Source organism: Aphelocoma coerulescens, chromosome 2 (genome assembly GCF_041296385.1).
Source record: "Aphelocoma coerulescens isolate FSJ_1873_10779 chromosome 2, UR_Acoe_1.0, whole genome shotgun sequence".
In the NCBI taxonomy this organism is placed as follows: Eukaryota; Metazoa; Chordata; class Aves; order Passeriformes; family Corvidae; genus Aphelocoma; species Aphelocoma coerulescens.
In genome coordinates this window covers 99,490,579-99,514,050 of record NC_091015.1, presented here as the reverse complement: position 1 = coordinate 99,514,050, position 23,472 = coordinate 99,490,579, and the positions used below count along the sequence as shown (strand labels likewise).

The 23,472-nt window shown below is 43.6% G+C and overlaps 1 long non-coding RNA gene across 2 annotated transcripts; it reads left to right on the top strand.

The window, feature by feature from the left end:
- The first annotated feature begins 1,945 nt into the window (after nucleotides 1-1,945).
- LOC138104870 (uncharacterized) lies at nucleotides 1,946-22,419 on the top strand. 2 transcript variants are annotated; one of them, XR_011148318.1, is made up of 4 exons: nucleotides 1,946-2,514; nucleotides 19,546-19,631; nucleotides 19,950-20,250; nucleotides 21,424-22,419. It is a non-coding gene; the product is annotated as an uncharacterized lncRNA (long non-coding RNA). The 2 variants fall into 2 exon arrangements; XR_011148317.1 differs by lacking the exon at nucleotides 19,546-19,631.
- Nucleotides 22,420-23,472: the final 1,053 nt, after the last annotated feature.

The following is a 23,472-nucleotide window of genomic DNA, read 5'->3' as shown; positions in this document are numbered from 1 at the left end:
AGTATGAGATTCCCTTTAAGTTGTGTCTTAATAAACAGCAGGTGATTAGGCAAGATATGTTATATGTAAAGAAGAATCAAGCTTTTGTTTGCAGTTGCTGTAATGCTGAGAACCACAGGCTTGGCTGTGGTTAAAGGAACATACAGACCGAAATGAGATTTGCATTGCCAAAACTTAAAACCAGTATCACAGCAAATAAAGAGCTCATTTCTTTAAAGGCATGTTAAAATCCCCAGTTGCAAAATCCCTTTCTAAATGAAGCTTTAGAGGGTATCCTACGAACCACAGGGCAGTGAGTCTGACTCCCAGCAGCAGCAAGATGATAGAGTTGATAGTGAGGCATACAAGCCCTGGGCAGGTAGATATAAACACAGCCAGTGGGAAGCAGCACGGCTGTTTTAAAGGGAAACCCTACCAGTGTAGCCTCCTGGGTCCTATTGTCACCTCCTAGTGGTGGTGTCGCCAAGTGTGTCCATAAGTAGGGCCCAGGAGGGGGTTGAACGTAGATTTTCAAACAGCATGAAGCAAGGGTTGACACCAGAGGTTAGTAAAAAAGTAAGTTGCTGTGGGACTGGAGGAAATACTTGTTTAACTTTTTTTTAATAGACAAAAAGCTCTTTAGAGGATGAGATGCTCTCCATTCAAATTTCAGATGCTTTGAAAATGAAGCAGAGTGTAGTTCAAGGCCACAATGAAAATTCACATTTTAGCTTCCCTGTGAGACAAAACACTTAATGAACATTGTGTGGAACAGGCTTTTGGGTGAACAACCACTGTGTTCAACGTCATCAACGATGAGTCTGTGGTCTGTTCATTCCAGGACTTTAAGGGCACATGTAGTCAGAAGGAAATTGATGGCTCACTGACATGCAGAATCCAAACACATAAAATGAATGGGTTTGGGCTGTTGGCCCCTCACAGCTGATGCTGATCATACTGCCCATTCCATCTGTGAAACAGAGGGATGAGACACTGCAACTGAGCTATCAGTTAAAAAGACATAAGGAGAACACAATTTCCTTTCTTTTATTTCTCCTTCCATTATATCCTAAAAGAAACTCCTGGCTGGCCATTATTCAGACTCTCATTCCTCCAAATAGCATTAATAAAAATATTTCTGAGGTAGGAGAAGGTGTGTGTGAAACTTCAGCCCTGAGGAAAGATGTTACATGCAAGCGGAAATTACTTTTCGAATTGGAAAATGTTTGTTCAGCCTTAATGGTATTCACCAATCCCACGAAACAAAGCAGGGAGAAAGAGCAAAGCTGAGTGAATCCAATGCAAGTTTTGCCTATAGGGTCTTTTTTCCCCCTCTTTTATTCAGAGTTGAATTTGATCCATTTTCTTTTATTTGCTGCAGAATAACAATGATCCTCTGCTCCCCCAACAGTAAACATTGCAGCCTGTGAACATCAGGGTTCAGCAAGCAAACTTTGAAAAATCCCTTTGCAGGGTAAATGTCAGGCTGTTGTTCAATTAATTATTTTTTAAAGTGAATTCACATGCAGCAGTGACCTTTAGCTGTGCTCCACACACACCGCTGCTTTTCATGATCTCATTTGGTGTTTCATGTCTTGGGCTAATATGAGGGACTGGTAGTCTGCATAGCAGCAGAAGAGATGCCTGCAGTGCTGGGGTGGGGAGAGAGATGCTTCCTGCACCCTGCTGGTTTGGGGCATGGGGAAGGGGATCAGTGAGACCTCCAAATTTCAGAAGGGAATCTATTCTCCCTCACCAGATTTGTTGGGATCACCTCAGTCTTGGTCAGAGTCATCTGGGCTTGGGGAGGGTGTGAAATGACTGATCCCACCTGGTATCTTGCCCCCTTCTCACTGATGGTGTCTTCTGTCACCAGCAAATGATTCACAGCTGGGGCTCGTATGCCGAAAGAGACAAAAAGCTGATGGGGTTTGGAGTCCTGTAAATGAGACTGGGCTGTCTTGACCTCTCCATCTGGCACGGTTTGTTGTCTCACCTGGTGTCACTTCAACATTCAAATGAGAAAATAACAATTCTTCTTCACAGGTGCATTGAGAATGGCTTTCTTGACAGGAGGCATACATGTGCATCCCAAGGGAGCAAGCAACCAGCTGGGAGCGAGTGCTGTGGTTTTGTGAGGTCTTTCACAAAGGTCTGGATTTGCCAGTCCTGAGAAAATGTACCCAGAAGCAATAAGAACATTCGCCTGAAAAAAAATCTGCTTGAATGAAATTAATGGGAAACACCAGTGATGGGGTCCAAAGTAATTCCAGAGAGGTTTAAGGCTCTTGCTTGCTCTGCAAGAAAATAATCAATCATCCTCACCTTGCACTACAGCTGCTCTCCTGGACTCAGAAGCTTAAAGAAAATCATACCTCATTGGAAGTGGAAAAATAATTTCTTTTTTTTTTTTTAACTCCTGAGGCTACTTCAGCAGGTGATAACATTAAAAACGTTTAGCAGGTGATAACATTAAAAACCAACCATCGTGAGAAAAAGAGTGATGGCAGGAACCTGGAGTGCCCTGTTACACAGGTGGGAAAGTGCTGGAGCTCCAAGCTGCTGCTGTGCACTGGCTGGAGACCCAGCAGTCATGTGTTTCCTTAAGTCCATTTGAGTTTTACCCAACCGACATCCTTACCTGGCTCTTTGAATTTCCCAGATTCTACCACCTTCATATTTTGGTTCTCTTTTGCTATGAGGCAGAGATTTTTTTTATCTAAGTACCACACTTCAGCAAATAGTGTTTAATGCTATGGAAACCCTCTACTTTTTGTTTTCTGAAACATTATTATGTTTTCTAAGACAAGCTTGAATGTGAGGTTTTATATCAAACAATTTCTGTTTGTCTTTCCCACTTTGCACTCCATCATTCTCATGCTCTATATTGTTCATATTATGGACACAGATCCTAGTATTTACAGTGCAAGCAAAAAACAGAGGAAGAACATCCAGATGCATATGTGCTCTTTGATCTTATTTAGCCCTAGTGCTCAGCTGTTCCTTGCTTGTGGCATGTATATTCTGATATTCCTTGCTCCACTTAAAAAACTCCAACCAAAATAGTGTAAATACTCAAAAATGTAATTACCCTATTTCTTGCCGTTTGCGCTGAAGAGAGAAAGGAAAACCAAACGCTAGTGGAAAAAAAGCAAAACCTACAGAAGAGATGGAAATGGTCTTCCTGTTGATGATGAGCTAGACATTGTATGTATGCTCACATATATTCCAGATACAGTAACTCTATTTGTGATTTTTGAAGGACCCTAAGTATAGAATCATTCAATGTTCATTTGTAATTTATTCTCTTTTAAGACTGGGGTAATTTGATTCAGATTCAGACCTGTTATTATGTTTAATGACAGGCTAAAAAGGCAATTTTTTAATTTAGACTTGTGCCTAAATTTGCGTGTGATGGCTCAGGACTTGGCTGCTGTCCTGTGAAGAGGAGACCTGTATATATTAGTGGCATGATCATAATTTTGGCTCCCAAGTTCAGTTCCCTTTACTAAAACTACTGCTGGTTTTCTGGCAGGTGAATGTCATGGAAGTACCAGGGCAGCTGGGGGTGGATGGGAGCTAAGGGCCTCAAATCAGATGGCTGTGAGAAAACTTCTACCTCGTGTGCACAGTCCTTTCTGACTTACTGAGCCTGATGACAGCATCCACTCTCCCACTGCTTTTATGGTCGTGCAACATCATCAAGGGGTCAAAGTAACAGTTTTACCAGCTATTAAGGATGATGGTGGGAAAGGTTCGTGACCAATACTTCCTTTGAATATTATTTAATTGAAGAGCAGAGAAGATACTTGCAGTAAGGGATACTTAGTATGCAGAGCATCAGTGCCTGGGTCCATTTCCTTTCATTAGCCTTCCTGGAAGCACTTTCCATGACTAATGTGACCCTTTTATACAGAGTAGGGTCATGCAGTTTGTACCCCCTGGCAGCACCTGGATTCTGAAGCAGAGCCACAGCAGCTGTTGCTGGCAGGATGAAGAGGGGCTGAGGTGGCGAGGCTGAAGGAACTGGGGCTCATCTCCCCAGGGGTCTGGCAGGAGGGGGAAAAAAAGAAAGCAGCTCATAGGTAACAACAACAAGCTGATTAGCTTAGGGAAAATGTCCAGCTTATGTCCATCTTTGTGGAAACAGGGCCCATTTCTTAGAAGATGGTACATGGTACCAAGAGGAAGCCAAAACATCTCCGCTTCAAAGGCAAGATCTGGCTCTCCCCATCCCATCCCTGCAGATGTGTTCCTAGCAAGTGCACTAGCAAGAAAAAACAAGCTCCTATTGTCTGCCACAAATTTAACCTAGAGATCAATACAATACCTTGGTTTTCTGTGCCCTCAATGTGACATTCAGAACTTACATTGCCCTCAGAAGAGCATGCAAACCCTGAGCTAGAGCTCCAATGTGTCTTTTCCTGGTGTTTTGTAGAGCCTCAAACATATAGGACAGTGAATCCCCAGCCTGAGTTTTCTCCTGAATTGGACTGGTCCTTGGTCTCCCTTCTGAAATGTCATTAAGGCAACTCATTTAAATGCAAAGAGACCATTCTCCCTTTTTGCTTGTTGAAGCTAACAGAAAAGCCTGGCTCTGCTGTTAATACTTAGGCTTGAAAGGCAAAGGTCTTGTCTCTGGGTTGCTCCTCTTGGTTGCTACAGGTGCAGTGCTGGAGTGCTGCTGGAGTGAAGTCTTTCCATCAGTGCCAGGAATAGCACTTTTCTTCAGGTCAGAACACATTTTAAAACTAAAATTCAGCCTCATTAGTTGGTCACTGGGGTTGTGCTTATGCACAAAGACTAACTACTGATGTGAATATGGAAAGAAAAGAGCCTCTGAACTGATCAAAGCTGGCTGTAGAGAAAAAAAATGAATGCCAAAGACAGTGATTTCCTTGTCCTGTGATGTTTTTCTTAAAAACCATCCTCAGCAAAGAGGATCTGAGAGTGTCCACTCAGTCTGGAAGCAGGGAGTGATACGGGTCTAGGTCAACCATGCAGACTTGGAAAAGACAGACAAGAAGCCAGACATGACATCATGATAAACTGAATGTAACAAGGGTTTCCAGTGGTATTAATATTAGATGATAATGTTGGAGCGCAGCTGGTAATTAGACAGGACAGCTGCCAAGGCCAGTCATTAGTAATGTTGATCTACTCACTTGAAAACCAAAAAAAAGGTATTGCAGATGTTTCTCTGTCACTTTTGTTTTGGCTGTAATGGACACGATAGCTCATTGCAGGTAAAAAGTTCACCTTCCTGCATAACAGTCTTGGATTGTTTGAGTTGCCACAGGATGTTCTCATTTCTTACTTGTTGTGTTTGGCCCAGAACTGTAAATCACAAACACCAGGCTGTGTAATTCTGACTTTTATTACGTTAATGTATTTTAAGAGCAGGAAATCTATAGACTCTTGGCTCAGTGCAGCAGAAGCAGAGCATGGTGGGTACTCTGTGGTCAGGAATGTTCTCAGAAATATGCCTCTTGCTGAAAAGGTGACCTCAAGATAATCTTTTCTTGGCTTCTGGGCTGGGGAAGGAAGGACATCTCAACCTCTCGGCACAGGTGTGAGCTGGGAATGGGTTCTGTGTGGAGGAGGAATTTGTTCCCTAAGCATAAGGAGGGAGGAAAGGAAGGTGGAAAAAAAATGGTGTTAACTTCAGTGCTGAGACCAGCCTGTGGATGCAGGATTCTCATTGCACAGGGTCATTGCAATACTCTTCATTGCATAATATCAACAGTGAAGCTGAGACAGCAGTGGAAAGCTCCCTGGTGCCTTTTCTGCTGAGCCCTGGCAGCAGCTTAAGATCTACCTGCAACCTCTTCAGGGGAAAAAAATAAATCCCCCAAGTGCATGTTGGCAGCCTGCACTGAAGCATTTCCTCTGTCTCTTTCTAGGCACTAGGCCATTTTAAATAAACCTCACGTGTTTTGGGAAGCTCCACTCTAGCCCCACTAAGTGTCCATGGCGTCGCAGCATGCAAAAGTGATCACGTGTTGTCAGAGACTGGGAAAGGTGATCTGTTTCAAGACATCTTGGGGGCTTGGAATGTGGGGTGGGGGTGGGCCAGGCCGTGCCCTGGTGAAGTGATACCCTGCCCCCACACCCCCCAGCCCCACAGTGTCTGTCAATCAGAGCACACTGGAGGCAGCCCCAGTGTCACCTACCCCAGTCCCCAAGAGGATGAGAGACCAAAAGTCCTTCCTGGGAAGAAAGCCCAGGATGGCCCAAGACTTTAAAAAGCCTTACCATGAGGCAAGAACATTGTCTTTTAACCCTACCTTCATCTTGGATTTTTACATCACTGTAAATTAAATCACTCACCCAGGAGTTGGTAGCTATGTCTGCTTTTCTGTATCCTTCCTGTCTTTCCGGTTTTCTCTCTTTCTTCTTTTAACTCTCTTCTCATGAAATGTAACATCAAATGGCTTTAAAGGTTTTCTGCGTTCAATGGGCTAAGTTTATGCTGTGATAAGTGATGTTATGTTGTGTTTACTCTTTTGCCAATGTTCCTTAATTTTCTATAGCTTGCCAGTAACATTTTTTTGTGTTTTTGCCTCTTGAGAATATTTGGTTGGAATTTTCTCCTTTGTGTTTACCCAGAGCAAAAAACCTTGGTTTAGCCCCAGGTTTAGGTGGCCAGGGTGTAGCACATGTGCAGCAGAAAATCCTTCAGACTTGTGTCTGGCTACCACCAAAGTCTGTGCTCAGTTGTTGTAATTTTGGGTGAACTCACTAAGGATCATGATCTTCTCCCTGACCATGTCATTTTCCACTCTGCTTTTGCACAGCTATTTTAATTTGGAGAGAGGGAGATGAGGGAAACCAGATTGCAAAGCACTTGGTCTGCAGGCCTAGGACTGCGCTATCCATTTAGGATGGCCTCTGGGCCAGACTTTATACTGCTGTGCCTGGAGAAAATAGTCTTGCCCATGTGAATAGTCTAACCTGAGAGAGCCCTGTCAGTGGTGTTCAATGGGCTGTGTTATATCTGTGAAGTTGCCAGTGAGTACAAATATTTGCAGGAGACAGGTTTAACAAGCATCCATCCTTTCAAAGGCATAGAAAATTGATTGCTCCTTTATTTTATTGCTTCTGAATACCCTACCCTGAGTGTACAGCTCTCCTTCAACTGTGAAAGTGTGCTGGAGAGTCTTGAACATGAGAGTCATGTTACAGCTCTTGATCCTTCTCATCCGTGAGTTTCCTCCCTGCTCAGGAATGCCTCAGGTAAGTAGTGCCGAGCTGCTGGGGCAATTATATCACTGGGATACCTTTTAACCTTTCTTTTAGCTATCATACACTGGGAGAATTACACTAAACCAGGTCATAATAGAAATGTTGTGAAATGGAGGTCGAGATAAGAGAGATGTGCTTCAGTGAAAGTGGAGAGAGAGTGATCCAAGGGGGAGATTTGAACCGCATCTCCAGGCTCAGCCTCTGAAGAGGAGAGGTAGTAGAAGCTAATGCAGTGAAATGAGCTGTAACAAAGCCACACCAGGAGTTATTCAGCTGTTCACAAGAATTTTAGAAGAACTGTAATTGGGAAATGATGTGAATATCAAACAAAATGTCACTTGACTGGAAGCCTTGAAAAGAGGGGGAAATAAAATAAAATGAAGAAAAAAACCATCGTTACATGTCGCCCCCTTAGACACACTCTGAAAGAGTTCCCTGCTCTCCACTCAGACCTTTTGGCACACTATTGTATAGCATTGTGTATTTCTGTGTGGGGTGCTTCTCCTTTAAAGAAATTAAAATGATGGGAAAGCTGGCATGTCACGTTAAATAACATCACATATTTTTCTGTTGGGGAGGAAAAAAAGGAAGAAGTACTATGCTGAGTTCCAAGAACATAACTACTGAGGAAATGAGTGCAGCAACCAGATCAGATCCTGTCCCTGGAAAACAGAAGCCATGCCAGCACAGGGAAACATGCCCTGTATCCTGGCAGGGTTCATAAGTAGGCTTGAATTTCTTCTGCATGCTGTTTGCTGGTAACCCGCAGACCAGCTTGTCCACATCTCTGATCTCTCCAGCTGTCCATAATGATTTTTGAGTTCTAAAGTTAGAGGGTTTTTTCTAAAATTTGAAATGTGTGTAAAATTATCAGTATTGTTGACCATCATTTCTGCTTATGTTTACTAATATTCACTTTTGTCCTTCTAAGTTCCCTGTCTGCCATTCTTCTCTGGGAATAAGTCATCTTGAAAGCACTTTGGCCCTTTCTCCTTCCTCATCATTATCCTTCACAGGCAGAGAGCACCCCTGGTTTGGGTCCTCTGGGCCCCTTGATGTTCCCCTCAGCACTTGCAGAAGAATTGTCCTTCGGACAACCTGCAGCTCCTCTCTCTTCAATTTAGTGTAAGCTTTTGTCTGGAAACACCAAGAAACCACCTGCTGCATGTACAAACATAAGGACCCTGTGGGCCATTGAGCCCACTGCATGCCCGGGGAGGGGAGGAGATCTAGGACAAGGTTTGCTTTGAGGTTTACCCAACTGGAAAAATCTTCTTTCCTCCTGAAAGAAGAAGATGACAGAGCTGTGGAGAAATTACCCATCAAGAAGACAAGAAGAGCACTCCGATTTTGATTAGATAGGATTTCTCAGTGGCCTCACTGTGCTCCTCCTCATCTCAGATCTTCTGCAACCAGGAGCTCTAAAAAGAGGCCAATTTGGGTTTTGCATGCTTTACTTGCTGGGGCTGTATGGAAAAAGGGGTGATACAAGACTCTGCAGTAAGACAGCTGTCAGACAATAGATACAGTATAATATTATGCACATAGTATTATATACATTAAATGCACTAGTAATAGATATAAAGTTTTTAGTAATAGTGTTATGCATCTGTTGTGATTTGATAGGAAACTCTCCAGGCAAACATTCTTACAGGCCTGATGAAACACATATGCTGATTTCTATCTGTAAACTGTTGTGATTTTGATGGAAATTTCCCTTCTTGTTTTTTAAAATAATGCTTCATGTACAGTAAGCATAAGAAAAATCCTGCCTTGGAGCATCACAGGAAAACAACAAAACACTAATCCCTGTTGCATTTTTTCCTCCCCTTCATGTCTTCACTATAGAGCTGGGAGACACTTGCCAGCTTTAAAAGAAGGAAAAAATGTAAATTCACTCTTTTGCTGTGAATATCAGAAAATGAGGTCTGATAGTAAGATTTTAGGGTTTCTGGCCAATATCTTCTTATTCTGTCTTTGAATGTATATTTGGGGTTTTTGAAGTTTGCTTGGGGTTTTGGATGCTTTTTTGTTTGGTGCTGTTTCTAGTCAGTGAACCATCATCTCTAAAGCCATTCCCCCATCAGGCTGTGCTGGGGAAGAGGTAGAATAAAATACACATGCAAGCACAGGTCCACAGGCAAGTGAGGCTTTGCTCTCAGCTGCTGGTGCTAGTTTCTGTAGCAGCCACTGTGCCTGTACAGCCTTGAGGCAAGGCTGGTGGAGAGCACTTGGCTGAGCCCGAGCAGTCATTACCAGCTGCCATGTCGGAGGGTGGCTGGGCCCCTACACCCCACCATGTGCCCCTCAAGCACAGAGGGAGGGTGGAGAGATGACAGGAGGTTATTTGGGCTGTCATCACTGAGGGCACTTTACTCCCAAACAAAGAAGCCCACTCAAATGGTGCTGAGCAACAAACTCAGGTTTAAAAGACCCAAAGCCATAATTTACTCGGGAAGCCGGTACTGCAAAAAAAAAGCAATAGGGTCCGTCAGCACTAACAGCCTCATGCAGCCTCTCAGCAGAAGGTTTTGGTATTTGCATACATTTCTCCCTGTTTTCTTTCCCATTCAGAAGGATACATGAAGCAATGAAGATGATTTGTGGCCTATTCTTATTCCTGCTACAGAGAAAAAGTGTTGCTTTCAAGTCTGAGCAGGAGCAGGTCTTGTATCTCCCTCAGCTGTACAGCTCTCCATTGTTTTTCTCCCCTCACTTAAGGATCTCACAGAGGCAGACCTCAGGTGTACTTGTGCTTTTATCTTTGGTCTCTGTTAGTAACAGGTCTAATAGCTAACATTCTTTTGGATGAGACCTTATTAATCAAAGACTGTCTGCTCTAGTAAATGTCTAATGGTATTTTAAAGCTCTTCTTCCAAGGACAGAGCTTTGCTGTGAATCGTTAACCAAAGTTTCCCTAGAGGCTCTCTAGTGTGTTGTCAAGCACTGTCCCTTCCCCTTGCAGGGATGGCTGCTTTTTGGTGGATCTGAGATGCAAAGGGCAAAATCAAACTAAAATATCAGCTCTGCGTTTAAGTTAAATAACAGTGCTGCTGCTATTCTGAATTCTGTAACATTCCCTGAAATAATTTCCTGGGAATGGGTTTGGCAGACTTTACTTTCCGACTCATACAAATATGAGCTGTTCTTGCTGCTTTGGAGTGACTGAATGGAGGAGGTTTGCACGCTGCGGTGTGCTTTTGATTTCCTTTTTTCACTTTATTCCTGCTTTTTTTTTTCCCATTTAAAAAAAGCATTATAAAACACTACGAATTCACTTGAAAAGCACTGTGGGTTTTTTTTCTCTGTTATGCCATACAAAGTTATACCATCAAATATTACCCTTCTGTGGGACTCTTTTTTAGCTGGCTGCATGGCAATGCAATTGAGGGCTTGGCAAATACCAGCAAGTAACTCTTGATGTTACCGCAATGTTCTGAAAAGCTTGTATCAGGATAAAGTGGTTTTCAGCTACGTTTAACTGCAATGCAAAGTGAAAAAGAAAAATTGGAGTGTGATCAAACAGTTCCTGATGGTTTTGTTCTTGTGCATCGTATGTGCTGGGGGCAGAAACTGTTCGGTTTTCAGTGCTATGGTAATGGCTCCCTCTAGTAATGCACTGAATGTTATCACAAATTGAATGGCAGCACTTGCACTCGTGAATTGAAGCTTTGCACAGCCCTGGTAGCAAGTTCAGCTACTTCATATTCTTGTTGAGAAGCCTGATGTGGTGGTGGGGGAGCCCAGGTCAGCCGATTTCACCTGCAGAGGGGGGCAAGAAGCCTGGTTTTGGGAAAGCAGGGGGGGTGGTCTGGGCTCTGGGCTGGCAGCAAGGGACTGATGGTGAATGCAGACTTTTGGCATCTCGGTGGCTTCAATCAGCTGGCATCTTGGAGAAGGAAGCCTGAAAATGGGGGGGGGGGGGGGGGGGGGGGGGCGTGGGGGGGGCGTGGGGTGAATCTTGTAGCAGCTTGTTTCCTATCCCCTGCAGCAGGGCCCTTAGAAGGAGAGAAATGGGCCTGTAGTTATCTTATGGTGACTCCTCCTGCCCCCAGCTCTTTCTGGCAACCTGAAAAGCTGCCACTTCCTAGACCGGTGAAGTTGGACACCGCTCGGCATTCCACTGGGCATCTTGCTGTAGGAGACAAAGACTTGCCTTTGAATGCCCATAGAGAGACACTGAAAATAGCTGGAAGCATCCCAGGACAAACAGATGAAATGAGTGTGCAGACATGGGGGAAATATTATAAGAGGATTGACCGTATTTATCCAAGGTATGAAAAGCGCTATTATTCCCAAACAAAGAGGTAACCCGAGGAAGCTGCAGCTAACGAGGAGAAGCAAATCAAATAGGTGCTCCTCTTCTTTATGCCATGGCAAAATGTGCCAGGGGCTTTGTGAGCAAATAGAAGGTAATGCCCTGGGGCAATGCAGCTAACGCTTTAAGGCTAGACCAAACAGTGTGTGTTTGCAGGTAGCAGTCTGCAGGTTAGGGAGAGGGGAGAGGAGATTAGAGAGGAGATAATCTGCACTCCCTAAGGGATAGCACACAGGCTAGCCAGATCAGATGCTTCAGCTATGACAATAAATCCGTTTTCTGTCTGTCTGGATTACTATGTGGGCTTTTGGGATGGGTACTGCCTTTGCTGCTGGAGCAGCCTGACCCTCGAACACCCATGCTTACAATGTGCTTGGAGGTGAGGCAACTCTGTGTGTTTCTCTCAGCTTCCTGATGAGAAAATACTGTAGACCCTGACCCTGAGGGAGCCTGGAGCACTGCAGAAAACTTTAAGGTCTCAGCCCTGAGTCTCTGATCTAGAAATGCTTCCTATCACCCTATTTTTGGAATAACATTTGCATGTTTTTAAAATTACTTTTGACTGCAGTGTTTGATCTTGTAGCTGAGACCAGTCTTCTCGTGGCTTTTGCTAGGGTCTCAAGTCACCTTTGAAACTGGGTCATTCAGGCAGATCACAGGTAGAACAATGTTGTCTGTGTTCAGCTAACCTGGTGTAATGAAACGAGCTCTAACCTGTAATGGATGTTCAATATCCTGCAGCCCAGAGATTTTTATGCTGGTGCAGTTGAATCAATAAACTTGGTAAGTTAGCCTGGTACAGATATTTTTAATTGCACTCCCTACAGACAGTCTCACAGTTCCAATGTCTAATCAGAACTACAAACTATTCAGAGGAGTTTTCTTTGCAAATAGGGTTATGAGTAATCAATAGCTCAGTGTATGTGTGTGTGCACAAATACTCCTTTAGTAATTCTGGCCTGTGAACACATTCATTAACCTGACTGCCTGATGTTACCCCAGCCTCCCTCCCCTCTTCACAGACAGGAAAAAGGAATGCATTCATTGATTACACTGCTTTAATTTATTTGCCTAGTTCTAATCTCTGCACAAGATAAGATTGCTGGGAATTGGCAAATTGCATGCTCTGGAGAATTGAAAAGGCCGTTTCCTCTCTATTTCCTACATTATGTGATAATCCAAGATCCATGGTAATATTTTTCCTCTCCACGCAAAGAATCGGTTAATGGATGTACTTTTTAGTGTCACTGCTCTGTGCTAGTATGCCCCATCATTTATGCACAGAGAAATTAAATAAAAGCTTAATACCGGTGGAACACAACTGAACTTTGAGTAAACAAACAGAATTAGCTACCTCCCAACCCTTCTCTTTGGGAAAGGCTGGTCCCAGTTTAATAAAAAGACTGGTCCAGTTTGATGTATGTCATTTTGATTATGTCATTTTGATGTTGAAGGTTTATTTAATTACAGTGGTTTTAATTCTGTCTCCTGTGAGTTATTGCTGTATTCCTCCTCCCACACCCCTTAGTCCAATGTTGCCTCTCAATGATAGATTGTTCTCTGCTTGATGTGTCTGTTGCTTACTCATGAGAGTAAGAAAACCTGTGCAGTAAAACTGCCCTTCATTGGGTTTTGGAGGTGGTCTTTGTTATCAATCCTACAGGAACTGTTGGTCAAGCAGCTGCTGGCTTTCACATGAAGCAGGTTTTGTTTTTATTTCACCAGTGGGGAAGGGAGCCAACACTGTCAGTGCTGCAGGTGCAGAGCTGTAGGCAAGTGTGGATCTAATAACTTGCTGGGCTTCTGTGCTGGAGCGTGGCAGGATGCCTTCTCCAGGAATAACGACACTGACAGGCCAGCCTAAGACTTACACTGAAGAGGATAAATTACAGGGAAAGAGACAAGTTGCAAGAGGGAAAGAGAAATGTGAGCAAAGAGAAGGAGATGAAGTGGTGGGAATGTGTGGGCAGAGAGAGGAAAGGGGCAGCAGCTAAGGCAGCAAGTAGGGAAGGAGTAGCCTTCCATGACCTCAATACTCCCAACAACATGGAGTACCCTGGGGCCCCAACCTTGGCATCCACACGGCTCCAGGCACCTGGAGATGAAGGTGTGGAGGCAGCGTTGTTCTGTGTCCATCTTGGAGGATGATTTGGCATTCATTTCACCATGGGGAGCATTTGGCTGTGGCTGTAGAGCTTCCCCCTTCCACTCTGTCTGCACCATGTTACTGCTACAAATTGTCCATGAGAGCACTGATGTTGTGCCTTGGCTTATTCTTGCAAAAACCTTTTCCTGACTTGGCCATGAATAGGCTCTATTCCTAACCTTCCCTGATGCAGGCGTTTCCCTAAGGCTCAAGGGGTCCTAGTCTGGGTCAGAGGGAAGGGGAGTGGGACTTAATGCATAATGGGGTTATAACAGTGTCCCCCAGCTTGCTTTTCTGTCTCCTCATTGTAGGTGCCTCTCACCATTCCCCTTGTTTTTTTCCCACATGGATCTAAAATGCAGTTGTGTTTCCTCTCTGGAAATGATGGGGGCTGGCTGTTTCTGAAGTGGTGGAGCAGCGCTGCTGCACGTGGTGCTGGTGGGACCTGGGAGCCTTTCATCAGGTTGGGTCCATCTGGAGAGTTAATGGGAGGTCCTGCTTAACCTTACACCCCAGGGAAAAGACTTTCTGCACTGAACTGATGAGGAAAGGCCAGGAAGCTGAAGTACCCACAGGACCTTTTGCCTTATCCCCCAGGTGATGAACTGCACAGGGCTCAGACAAGTAGTGGGGCTTCATTTCTGGTTGACTTCAATGCTTGGATAAGAGTACCTGTATGCAGAGAGGTGCTACACTATTGTGATTTGGGAGATTTATTTTTCAAAAGTGTCCTGGGTATTTCTCATGGACTCTAAAATCACATTAACAGCCCTAAATTTATTTGTGGGTTTTGTTTTTTCCTAAGTGGGCGTAAGATAAAAATCAAAGCAGAAATAATGTCTCCCTGCCAACACCTGCTGTGGTCAGCCCAGGTGCATGATTTTGAATGTACTGATGGCTATGGTATGTGACAATCTGTTATATCCTCAGAATGGCTGTGTGCTCTGGGGAAACACAGCTTCCTCCTGAAGGCCATCAGAATGGGAAAGGGAAAGAGAGGGGGAGTGTTGCAAACACCATTTACATATCTGAAAGATGAGCTCATCCTCTTCTGTGCAAATGGGAATTGAGAAGATCCATGAAAAAAATAAATTCAATTAGTCTTTTCTGAAAGGTAAAGAGAGCACTGCTTTCCTCTGGTAATGGCCTTAGAGGAGGAGGAAGCTGAATTGCTAATGTGCTGCAAGTGTGTAAACACTTCTCTGGTTTGTAAATGCTATTTTTCTTTAAAGCAAAACCACAAAATTCCCATATTTCTGAGTTTCTAGCCTCCTGACCAAGGTGTGACTTCTGCTCATCAGTTTCCACCAGCTGCTGCATGATAGATACACCCCACGTTTGGGAACATGCACCACCCACCACCAGCTAGACACTACCCTAAGGAAGGAAATTGTTTAGTCTATGAAGTAGCTCCTCTTTTCCCTCTAACTGCAGCAACTCTATTTTGGACAGATGGCCAGGTCTCTGCATCATGTCAAGGAAGTTCTGCTTATTTGTCTGTACACCAAACTTTATTACAGCACTTCCAGACACATTTATTTTAAGTTAACTTCGACCACTCTGGTGCTGCATCAGAATAAGACACATCTTCCCAGCAGCACCTCCTGCTTACTCGCCCTGTCTGTAAAATCCTTCCTGCTGCTCCTCAAGCAGACTTTGCTTGATGTTTTACTCCCATCTAGTGCTTTTTATTAAAACTGCTGGTGCTGTGTTTCTGACATGGGACTAGTCTGAGCTGATCAAACATCACCTTATTTCTAACCTAGGTGCTCACCAAATTTCTTTCCATCTGGCTATGAAACTCCACAGCTCTTTGATCCTGCCTGATGTAGTGGAGGTGCAGGAAGGAGGGAGATCCCTGCAGATTTTTGCTTCTGTAAAAGTCTTTTGTGTCTTTCATGTACAAGACACTTCTTTCATGACTGTTTTCTTGTCAGGGGGATCTTGAGCTTATGTTTGTTTGAAGCAGGTTTCTTAAATACATTCTTGTTGATATTGATGGGAATGGGAAGGCTCCTGTACAAAATATGAGTGGTGTCCTTCAGTGGTCCATGTTGGGACCAGTGTTATTTAATATCTTCATTAGTGACATAGAGGGAACAAGTGCACTCTCAGCAAATTTGCAGATCACACCAAGCTGAGTGGTGCAGTTGTCCCTCCTGAAGTATAGGATGGCATCCAGAGAGACCTAGACAGGCACAAGAGGGACCTAGACAGGCACAAGAAGTGGGCCCATGAGAATCTCAGGAGGTTTAATAAGACCGAGTTCAAGGTGCTGCACCTGGGTCAGGGCAACCCCCGGTACCAGCACAGGCTGGGGATGAACAGATGGAGAGCAGCCCTGTAGAGAAGGACGTGGGGGTGCTGGTGGAGGAGAGGCTGGACACGACCCAGCACTGTGCACTCACAGCCCAGAGAGCCAAACTTGTCCTGCATCAAAACCAGCGTGGCCAGCAAGTGAGGAAGGTGACAGATATCCCATGTACCTGCACCACTACGGGCAGTGGGAGAGCCCCAGGCTGAATGGGCTGCTGGGCCCAGGGGAAGCTGGTCTGTCTGTCTGTGCATTCAGTGTGGGACTTATATAAATAAAAAACCCTGAACTCTTCCAGGGAGTAGCTGATGACCAAAGATGGGTCACCCTCTTCAGGTCAGTGCATCAGGGTTTTTTCTGTTGGTAGCACACTGTGCCAACAATGGTAGCACGCCCATGTGGGAGGAAGGTGAACATCCAGGGCAGTGAGGAGCTGGCATGGTCCCAGCTGTGTGTCATTTGTGTGCTATTTGGTCCTTACTGTAACTGTGGCTTGTTCTTGACACAATGGTTAGCACGTTAATTAAAAGAACATTAGAGGAGGGGATCATGTGGTGGGGAAACTGGCAATAAAGCCAGACTCCTCAGGTGGAGGGTGCTGTGTTTTGAAGCAAAGCAGCTTCCTGTGGGTCAGTGCTGGCCCAGCAGGGATCCTGCACAAATCCTGTCTTGGCCGTGCTGCCCTAGTACTGACATCTTTCCAGCCTGGATTCCTCTCTACTCTGTTCTCTCCCACTGTTTGTTTTCTTCCCCATTGGGGCTTCACGTGGCAGGCTGAACATGGCCTAACCTGACGTCTCCATATTTCTCTGACACCTCCACTTGTGGCTGCTGCTAAATCTGCTGGTCTTTTTGTTGCTGAGCTTTCAGTCGTGTCAAAAATAAATGATTCCTCATTTTGCACCCATTGCTGAACTGCGCTGAGATATTTTGCTTTTTCTACCAAGTTTCTACTGTTTGTCACTTGCTCTCTGTCCCTTGTGCTGCTTACACCGCCAGTTGTTCCAGCTTGGATTGATCCAACCTCTGTTTTTTTGCTTAGCTGGCAGCTGTTTTTGCTCATTGCTTTGTTCCCCTCATGCACCTTCAAAGACCCCTTCTGCTACCAAAACCTGAAGCTCACCTCCACCTCTGGGCGCTGCCACTGCACTGACCCTAATTTTTCTCCTCATCTTTCTTTTCCTGCTGCTTCCTGAGTAAATACCATTTTCCTAAATGCTCCATTTTTTTTCCTTCTCCGCATTCCTGTTTCATTTGTCTTCCAGCAGGATGCACCCTACTCTGTTTTTATTCCCCTCTTCTTCCAGTGAATATCTAGACAGTGCTGCTTTGCTCTCTATGTAGTATGATGTGGTATGCTCTCTTTTTCTTTCACCCTTCCTTCCCTCTCTTCATGGTCAGTTAAACCACACCAATGAAACTTCAACTTTATTCTGTCTAGGAGCAGAGACCATATTGCTTAAAGCTATAAAGCTCTGTGTTTACTTGGCATAGCAAAGATAATTTTTGCAAATAGGTGATGAGACTGCAGAATAAGAGTACTTCCAACAGGAGAAAATGCAAAAAGGCAGGAAAAATATTAAGGAATGTTTATAGGCACATAAATATCAAATACAATTCACTGATTAATATTCCAGTGGGATGGATTTTGATAAACTGGCATACCATTCTGCAGGTTTTATTTTTAACAGATGGGAGAGAAAAACAACATTTGGTCTAGAGCCTCTGTCTGTCTGAGTGAGGTTTTGCTCATTTTGGGGGCTGCAGCTATTCTAAACATGGCAACTTGATTTAATTAGCTGACTAGGATCCTGCTTTGTCAGTGGTTTTTTGTTACTGTTGCTTTGTTGATTTTTTCTTGTTGATTTTTATTTTTTGCCTAAATGAACTCTTGCAAAACTGACAGTACCCAGAGCTCCCAGACTTCTCTGGCCAAATTTCTGTCTGCAATGTGCAAACAGAATAGCTGATGAATTAATGACATGTCCATGCTGGAAACCTCTCTCTTCCCTTTTTTAGGGAAAATTGAATATCTATTGATTCATCGTTTCTACCAGATGGGGAGCACAGCAGTAATTCCTCTGTGTTTTTGAAAGCAATATCTTTCACAGAGTTTGCTTTGGTTGACAAGTTATTTTCCCTCTGATCTGAATCTCCCTTTAATGTGTTCTGTTGGGGTATTGACTACACGAACAGACAAGCTCTGATTATGGCTATTGCATGGCTGCCAAGGTCCTGCAATGAGCAGGGATACTGATTTAGTCTGTTCCCCTTGAAAGCTCAAGACTTCCTAAGGATGGAATAAAAACAGGAGGTCCATTAAGCAGAGAAGTGGATTGTGATGCCTAGGAGAGATGCAAAGGCAGTCAGGCTAGACAACAATGCTATGTCCTTTGTGCATATTTAAGTGTGGTACCATAAAAGGGCTCGTGCCAAGTCCATCTGAAATGTTTGAGGACGGCCTTACTGAAAGAGATCTGTTGACTTAAATATGAGTTTCAATTGCAGAACAAATCCAGCATCATGGGTCTTCTTTTTCAAGCATGTTGTGCTGAGCTAAGCTTATGGGGGAGAAGAGAGGGGAAACAGCCTGGGTTTACTAATTTTATATTACATTAATGATGCAATATCAAGTTGCAATATCAGCATCTCCTCAACTATGCCATGTAGTTCAACACTCCACCCACAAGGAGTGTTGAACCAAAGGAATGGTTTTGGGAACCCATCCCGCCAGTTGTCCCAAACTTTGTGTGATACACATCCCTGAGTGTCTGTCCTTTCTGTTGGCTTGTTTCAGCCTCATTTGAAAGGGACTTCAAAGTCCCCAGACAGCAGAGTCCCTGCTGACGGTCTGGGACCAGCCAATGAAAAGAGTCAAGAAGGTTTCAGCAGTGCCTCAGTGTGTGTGATTGCTGGCCAACAGGTATTTTCAAATTGGCTGCCACAGATGTTTCCCTCTCTTGGCACTATCAAAGGCAAATGAGAGTAGGCAGAAGCAGCTACTGCTCATAGAAGCAAAAGAAACTTTATGGGATATGTCACAAATCCATGGGAAAGAAAGTTTCACGATTTCTGCTGTTCACAGAACAGTTAGGGTATTTGGTTGCTTTTTTCTTTTGCAAAAATTCTGAATCGTTCTGTTTGTTTTTTAGTTTTCTGCTTAATTTATTTAAGGTTAACAGTTGTTAGAAAAGTCAAGCAAAGTAGAACTTTTTCCTGCAGTTTCCCCCTCTGCATATTCCAGAAAGCACTCTTCTTCTGTAAAGTGTTCCCAATATAGAAACCAAGCCAAGAGGTTCCTGGCTGAAGAGCAGGTTTTCTGCAGGGATTGGAGCCATGTGTGTGAACAGTGAGAGTTACAACAGTGCTGAACCTGGGGAGAAGGTCACAGCAGTCCCACAGCTATATATTGCTCATTTAGTAGCTTCAGACACAGCCATCCTGCCTACACTGCAGTTTTTAATGCACTTGAAAACCGTCATTGCATATATTTGCATATATTTACACATGTATGCAAACATATGGCTTGTTTTCTGAACACAGGGACACTTATTGCCTGGACTCATGTGCTTGATGGTAAAAACATCTGAAACCCCCTGCCAGCATCTGGATGGTACCAGGAACACCAGGTACTCACTGTCAAGTGTGGGAAGTGCCCCTGTAGCTCTGGCACAAAACCCTTTCTGTTCAGAGCAGCTTTGTGCAGGCAGAGGGGTCAAGCATGTGCCAATTCTTTTCTTCATATCCACACTCCCGGTGACTCTTTTTAAAAACCTGAGGATCTCCTCTTACCTGTGCAAAAATGAAGATGGGAAGAATATTTTGGACTCAAATGCTAACTCCTGAGAGTTAGGTCAGAGAAATATAACGTAACTGTAACTTTGCCCTTTGTACAGGCTGTAATTAGACTTTAATTAAAATATCACGTTCTGTTATTTTTTCTGCAGACAGCTGCCTCAGTAGGTGCCCAAGAGAAGAGCAGAAGAAACTAATGAAATGGAGCAGGACTGTGTAGTGAAAGCACTTTTTGTTTGGAGAACTCTGGCTTTGCTTGCTGGAGAAGGCTGCAAATGCATAATGAATGAGGCAGGATGCTGCAGAGAAACATAAAATGGTCTCAGAGGGGATGCTTGACGCCTTTGTGGAGAACTAGGTTCTACAGCTTGCTCAGCCACAAACTTTTTCTCTCTCCCTTAAAGAGGAAAATTGACCACAAAGTGCATGATTGTCATTTTCTCTATGTCCAAGGTAAGGTATATAGGAGTTTTGGGGTTTTTTAAGAAGAGGTAACTGCAGAGGCAGTTGGTGGGAGCTTTGTCTGGATTCAGAGCTGTAAGAAAGCTCAGTACTCTGGAAAATGGGAGTCTCGGCCTCATTATTCAAAATTTGCAGCTGCTTTTGTTTGGCCTATACTCGAATTTTGCCATCTCTTAGTCCCCTGTTGGTAAACCAAGTAAAGTAATTCTTAGATATCCTAAACAAACTACAAGGAATTCTTAGTATTTGTGGAGGACAAGATGCTGCAGAGGAAATAATCAGAAGGAAAGCACAAATTTTTTTCTGAGTCAGGATTCAGATGATGTAAAGTAAATAAAGATAAGGGATGTGTATTATAGTAGCAGAGTAGAAATAAATAGAAATATTTAGCCACTCACTGAGGAAGACGGGGCTTTGTATAAAAATATGGTCTACAATCACATAATTAAAGGCTGTATTTTAACTTGAAGCTGAAGTAAGGAAGCTGTGTGGGTGGTTTTAGCTCTGATATTTCTTAGTCACTGAGTTTCTGCTTTAATAGGTGGCTTTTCAGATGGAGTTGTGTTTGTAATGGCATGGTAATAACTTCCATAACATAAGCTTTACATCACATTAAAAGCACACATCTTACTTTATGCAGCTCAGTGAAAAAAATAATCCACTTCTCTTTCTGACACTCATCTCCTTTCTACATCCATCTCTCTGGTTGTCACCCCTGTGCTCTCTGGGACAGGACACGAGAGCCAGTGTCACAGGTTTGCTGCAGGTTCATCCAACACCAGTTTATCCAACTGCCACTTGAGGCTCCCCTCACTGCCTTCTGACCTGCACAGCCTTTCAAAACAAATGTCAGCTGGTAGTTTCAGAGCTGGTGCTTCAGTTGCCAGCCCTGCTCTCTCCCAGCTTTTGAAGCCTCCATAGTATCCAAGGGTTGCACTGGCATATCTTTGTTGAACTTGAAATCCATCAAGTCAGTACTGAGTAATGGCATTGATTATTTTATTATTTTATTTTCGCTTTGCATCAAGTGCTCCTGAATTCTCCCATCTAATCCCACTTGATTAGAGTTTGTGTTTATTTTGTGTCATTTTCTTGGCATGCATTGCCTTTGTGCAGCTGTGGTTTGTTACAGTGATACACAATTTCTCTTTATTTCCCTTGCAGGGAATAAGAGGTGATGAGGAAACAATGCTGGCCACTCACCACCATCCCACTATTGTACTTTTCAAGGCCACGGAGTTGTGTGCACCTGCAGAAGGGAGTGGTGCTAAATGCAGGAAACCTGAAGCCAGGATATGTTTTACAGCATGGCACTTAAAATGCAGGATCGTAAGAAATGTTTGCATTTTAAAGTGTTTTATCTTATGTTTAAAGGACAGTGTTTCTGGCAGGGGAAAAAATATATAAGGTCATTAAATTGCTTTCTTTGCAGGCAATTAAACAATGATGCCAGTCTGAGGCATTTAAATAATTGTAACAGATGTTTATTGCCTAGTGCAGTTTATTGCATCCTATTATTCCCTTTACATACAGGAGAGAAGAACACATGACAAACTATACCGTAAAAGAAATTCTTTACTGCTTTGTGAGCAATATGGCTGTTTCTCTGACTTCTTAATTGAATCACCTTGGGAACGAGCTGGTAATAAATAGTATTTGGAGAGCAGGCAAGTGACTAACTGCCTGAAGGAGCAGCAGCAACTGGTGTGCAGAGACCTGGGGCTGGCGGTAAATACCTCTGAGTAAACAAACTGCAGTGGGATTGCTCCAAGAGGGATGCTTGGCTCACTCCATTAAGGAGTTCAGTGCCTCCGAGGCTGTGTGTTTCTGGAGACTCTCCTTGACTGAAATCCATTTTGTGTGCTCCATTGAGAGAAGAAAGATAAGATTCTAGGTCTTTGGATGGACTTTTCGTAATCCCAGGTTACCACAGATCTCCTGTGTGGCCTAATTTCTCACACCCCATCTCAGTGATGCAGGGAAACATTTCTTTTCTATCGGCCCAAGATGTCACATCCAGTGTAGGGATGGATGTCCTTGGCTGGGCAAGGGTGCCCAGAGACCCACTGCTTGTGATGACCTCTGGCAATAGCTTCTGGGGGATGACTAGGAAATGGTGAAGGACAAGTGTGTGTGTGTGTTATTTACCACAAATACTCTCCAAATATTTATTTTGTATAGTCAGCTATGTTTTCTATGTGTTTAATACTGTGTTTATTAGACCAGGTAATTAGTCTGTGTATTTATCAGTGATTTTTTTCATCCATTCTTCCCTTGAATTCCTGCAGACATTTAGTGCTCAGAGCAGTCTCTGTAAGGCTTTAGGATAGTAAATGCTCTAGAAGAACCATAAGCTTCCTCAACTAGCTAAAAAAAAAAAGGCTCTACCTTCTCAAAACAAAGGAAAAACCTTCATCAGCTCCCCTCCCAATACCAAATCCCCAGACAAAGTCCTGTAGACTTTTTAACTCTTGCCTAGTACCCCTCCTCTTGTCTTATCCCTGGATTTGACTAAAATTTGAGAGGTTTTTCACTGAGTGTTTATTTTCAACTTTGTCTCAGTTCAGCCAAAGCTGCTTTGTGATTTCAGGTCATTTGGCAAAATTTGAGAATTTTCAAGAGTCTAAAGGTGTTTATATTTGGGTTTTTTTCAGGAAAATTTCAATGTTTTTAGCTTACATAGTATTTGGACACCAAGTTTTCGTGTTGTAAATCATAAAAGAAAGAAAAGCTTTGTTTGCCCAGTGCCCTTTGTGGGGTGAAAAGTGGTGCTGACAGTTTCTTCCTCACTCCTTTTTCCTTCCTTTTTTCTCCCCCTACCACATTTGATTTGTCATTTTGACTCTAACACTCTTTTAGACCTTGCTCGTTTCTCATTGTCTGCAGCTCCATGTTGAGTTAAAATTTTCTATATATGTTGCCTTTTATGTATGTTAGACACCGTGTCTTGTTCTCTTCCTTACATCTAGAATGAGTTTTCTCCAGCTCCAGGTCTTCACTTCTTTAACCAGCTATTGGTGAGTTGTTTATATAGCTGTGGGATCTCCAGGCCCAGTCTGTGTCCCTTGTGTCACCACCCCATGCCAGCACTCCTCTATACCCCCCTAGTGTCTACCCCTCTCAAGGCCTCTGTCCTCGCTAGTGCATCTTTACTTTAGAGTAAATAACTCATTCTTTATAGAAAAAGTTCTTGTTGATGTGATCTACCTAAAA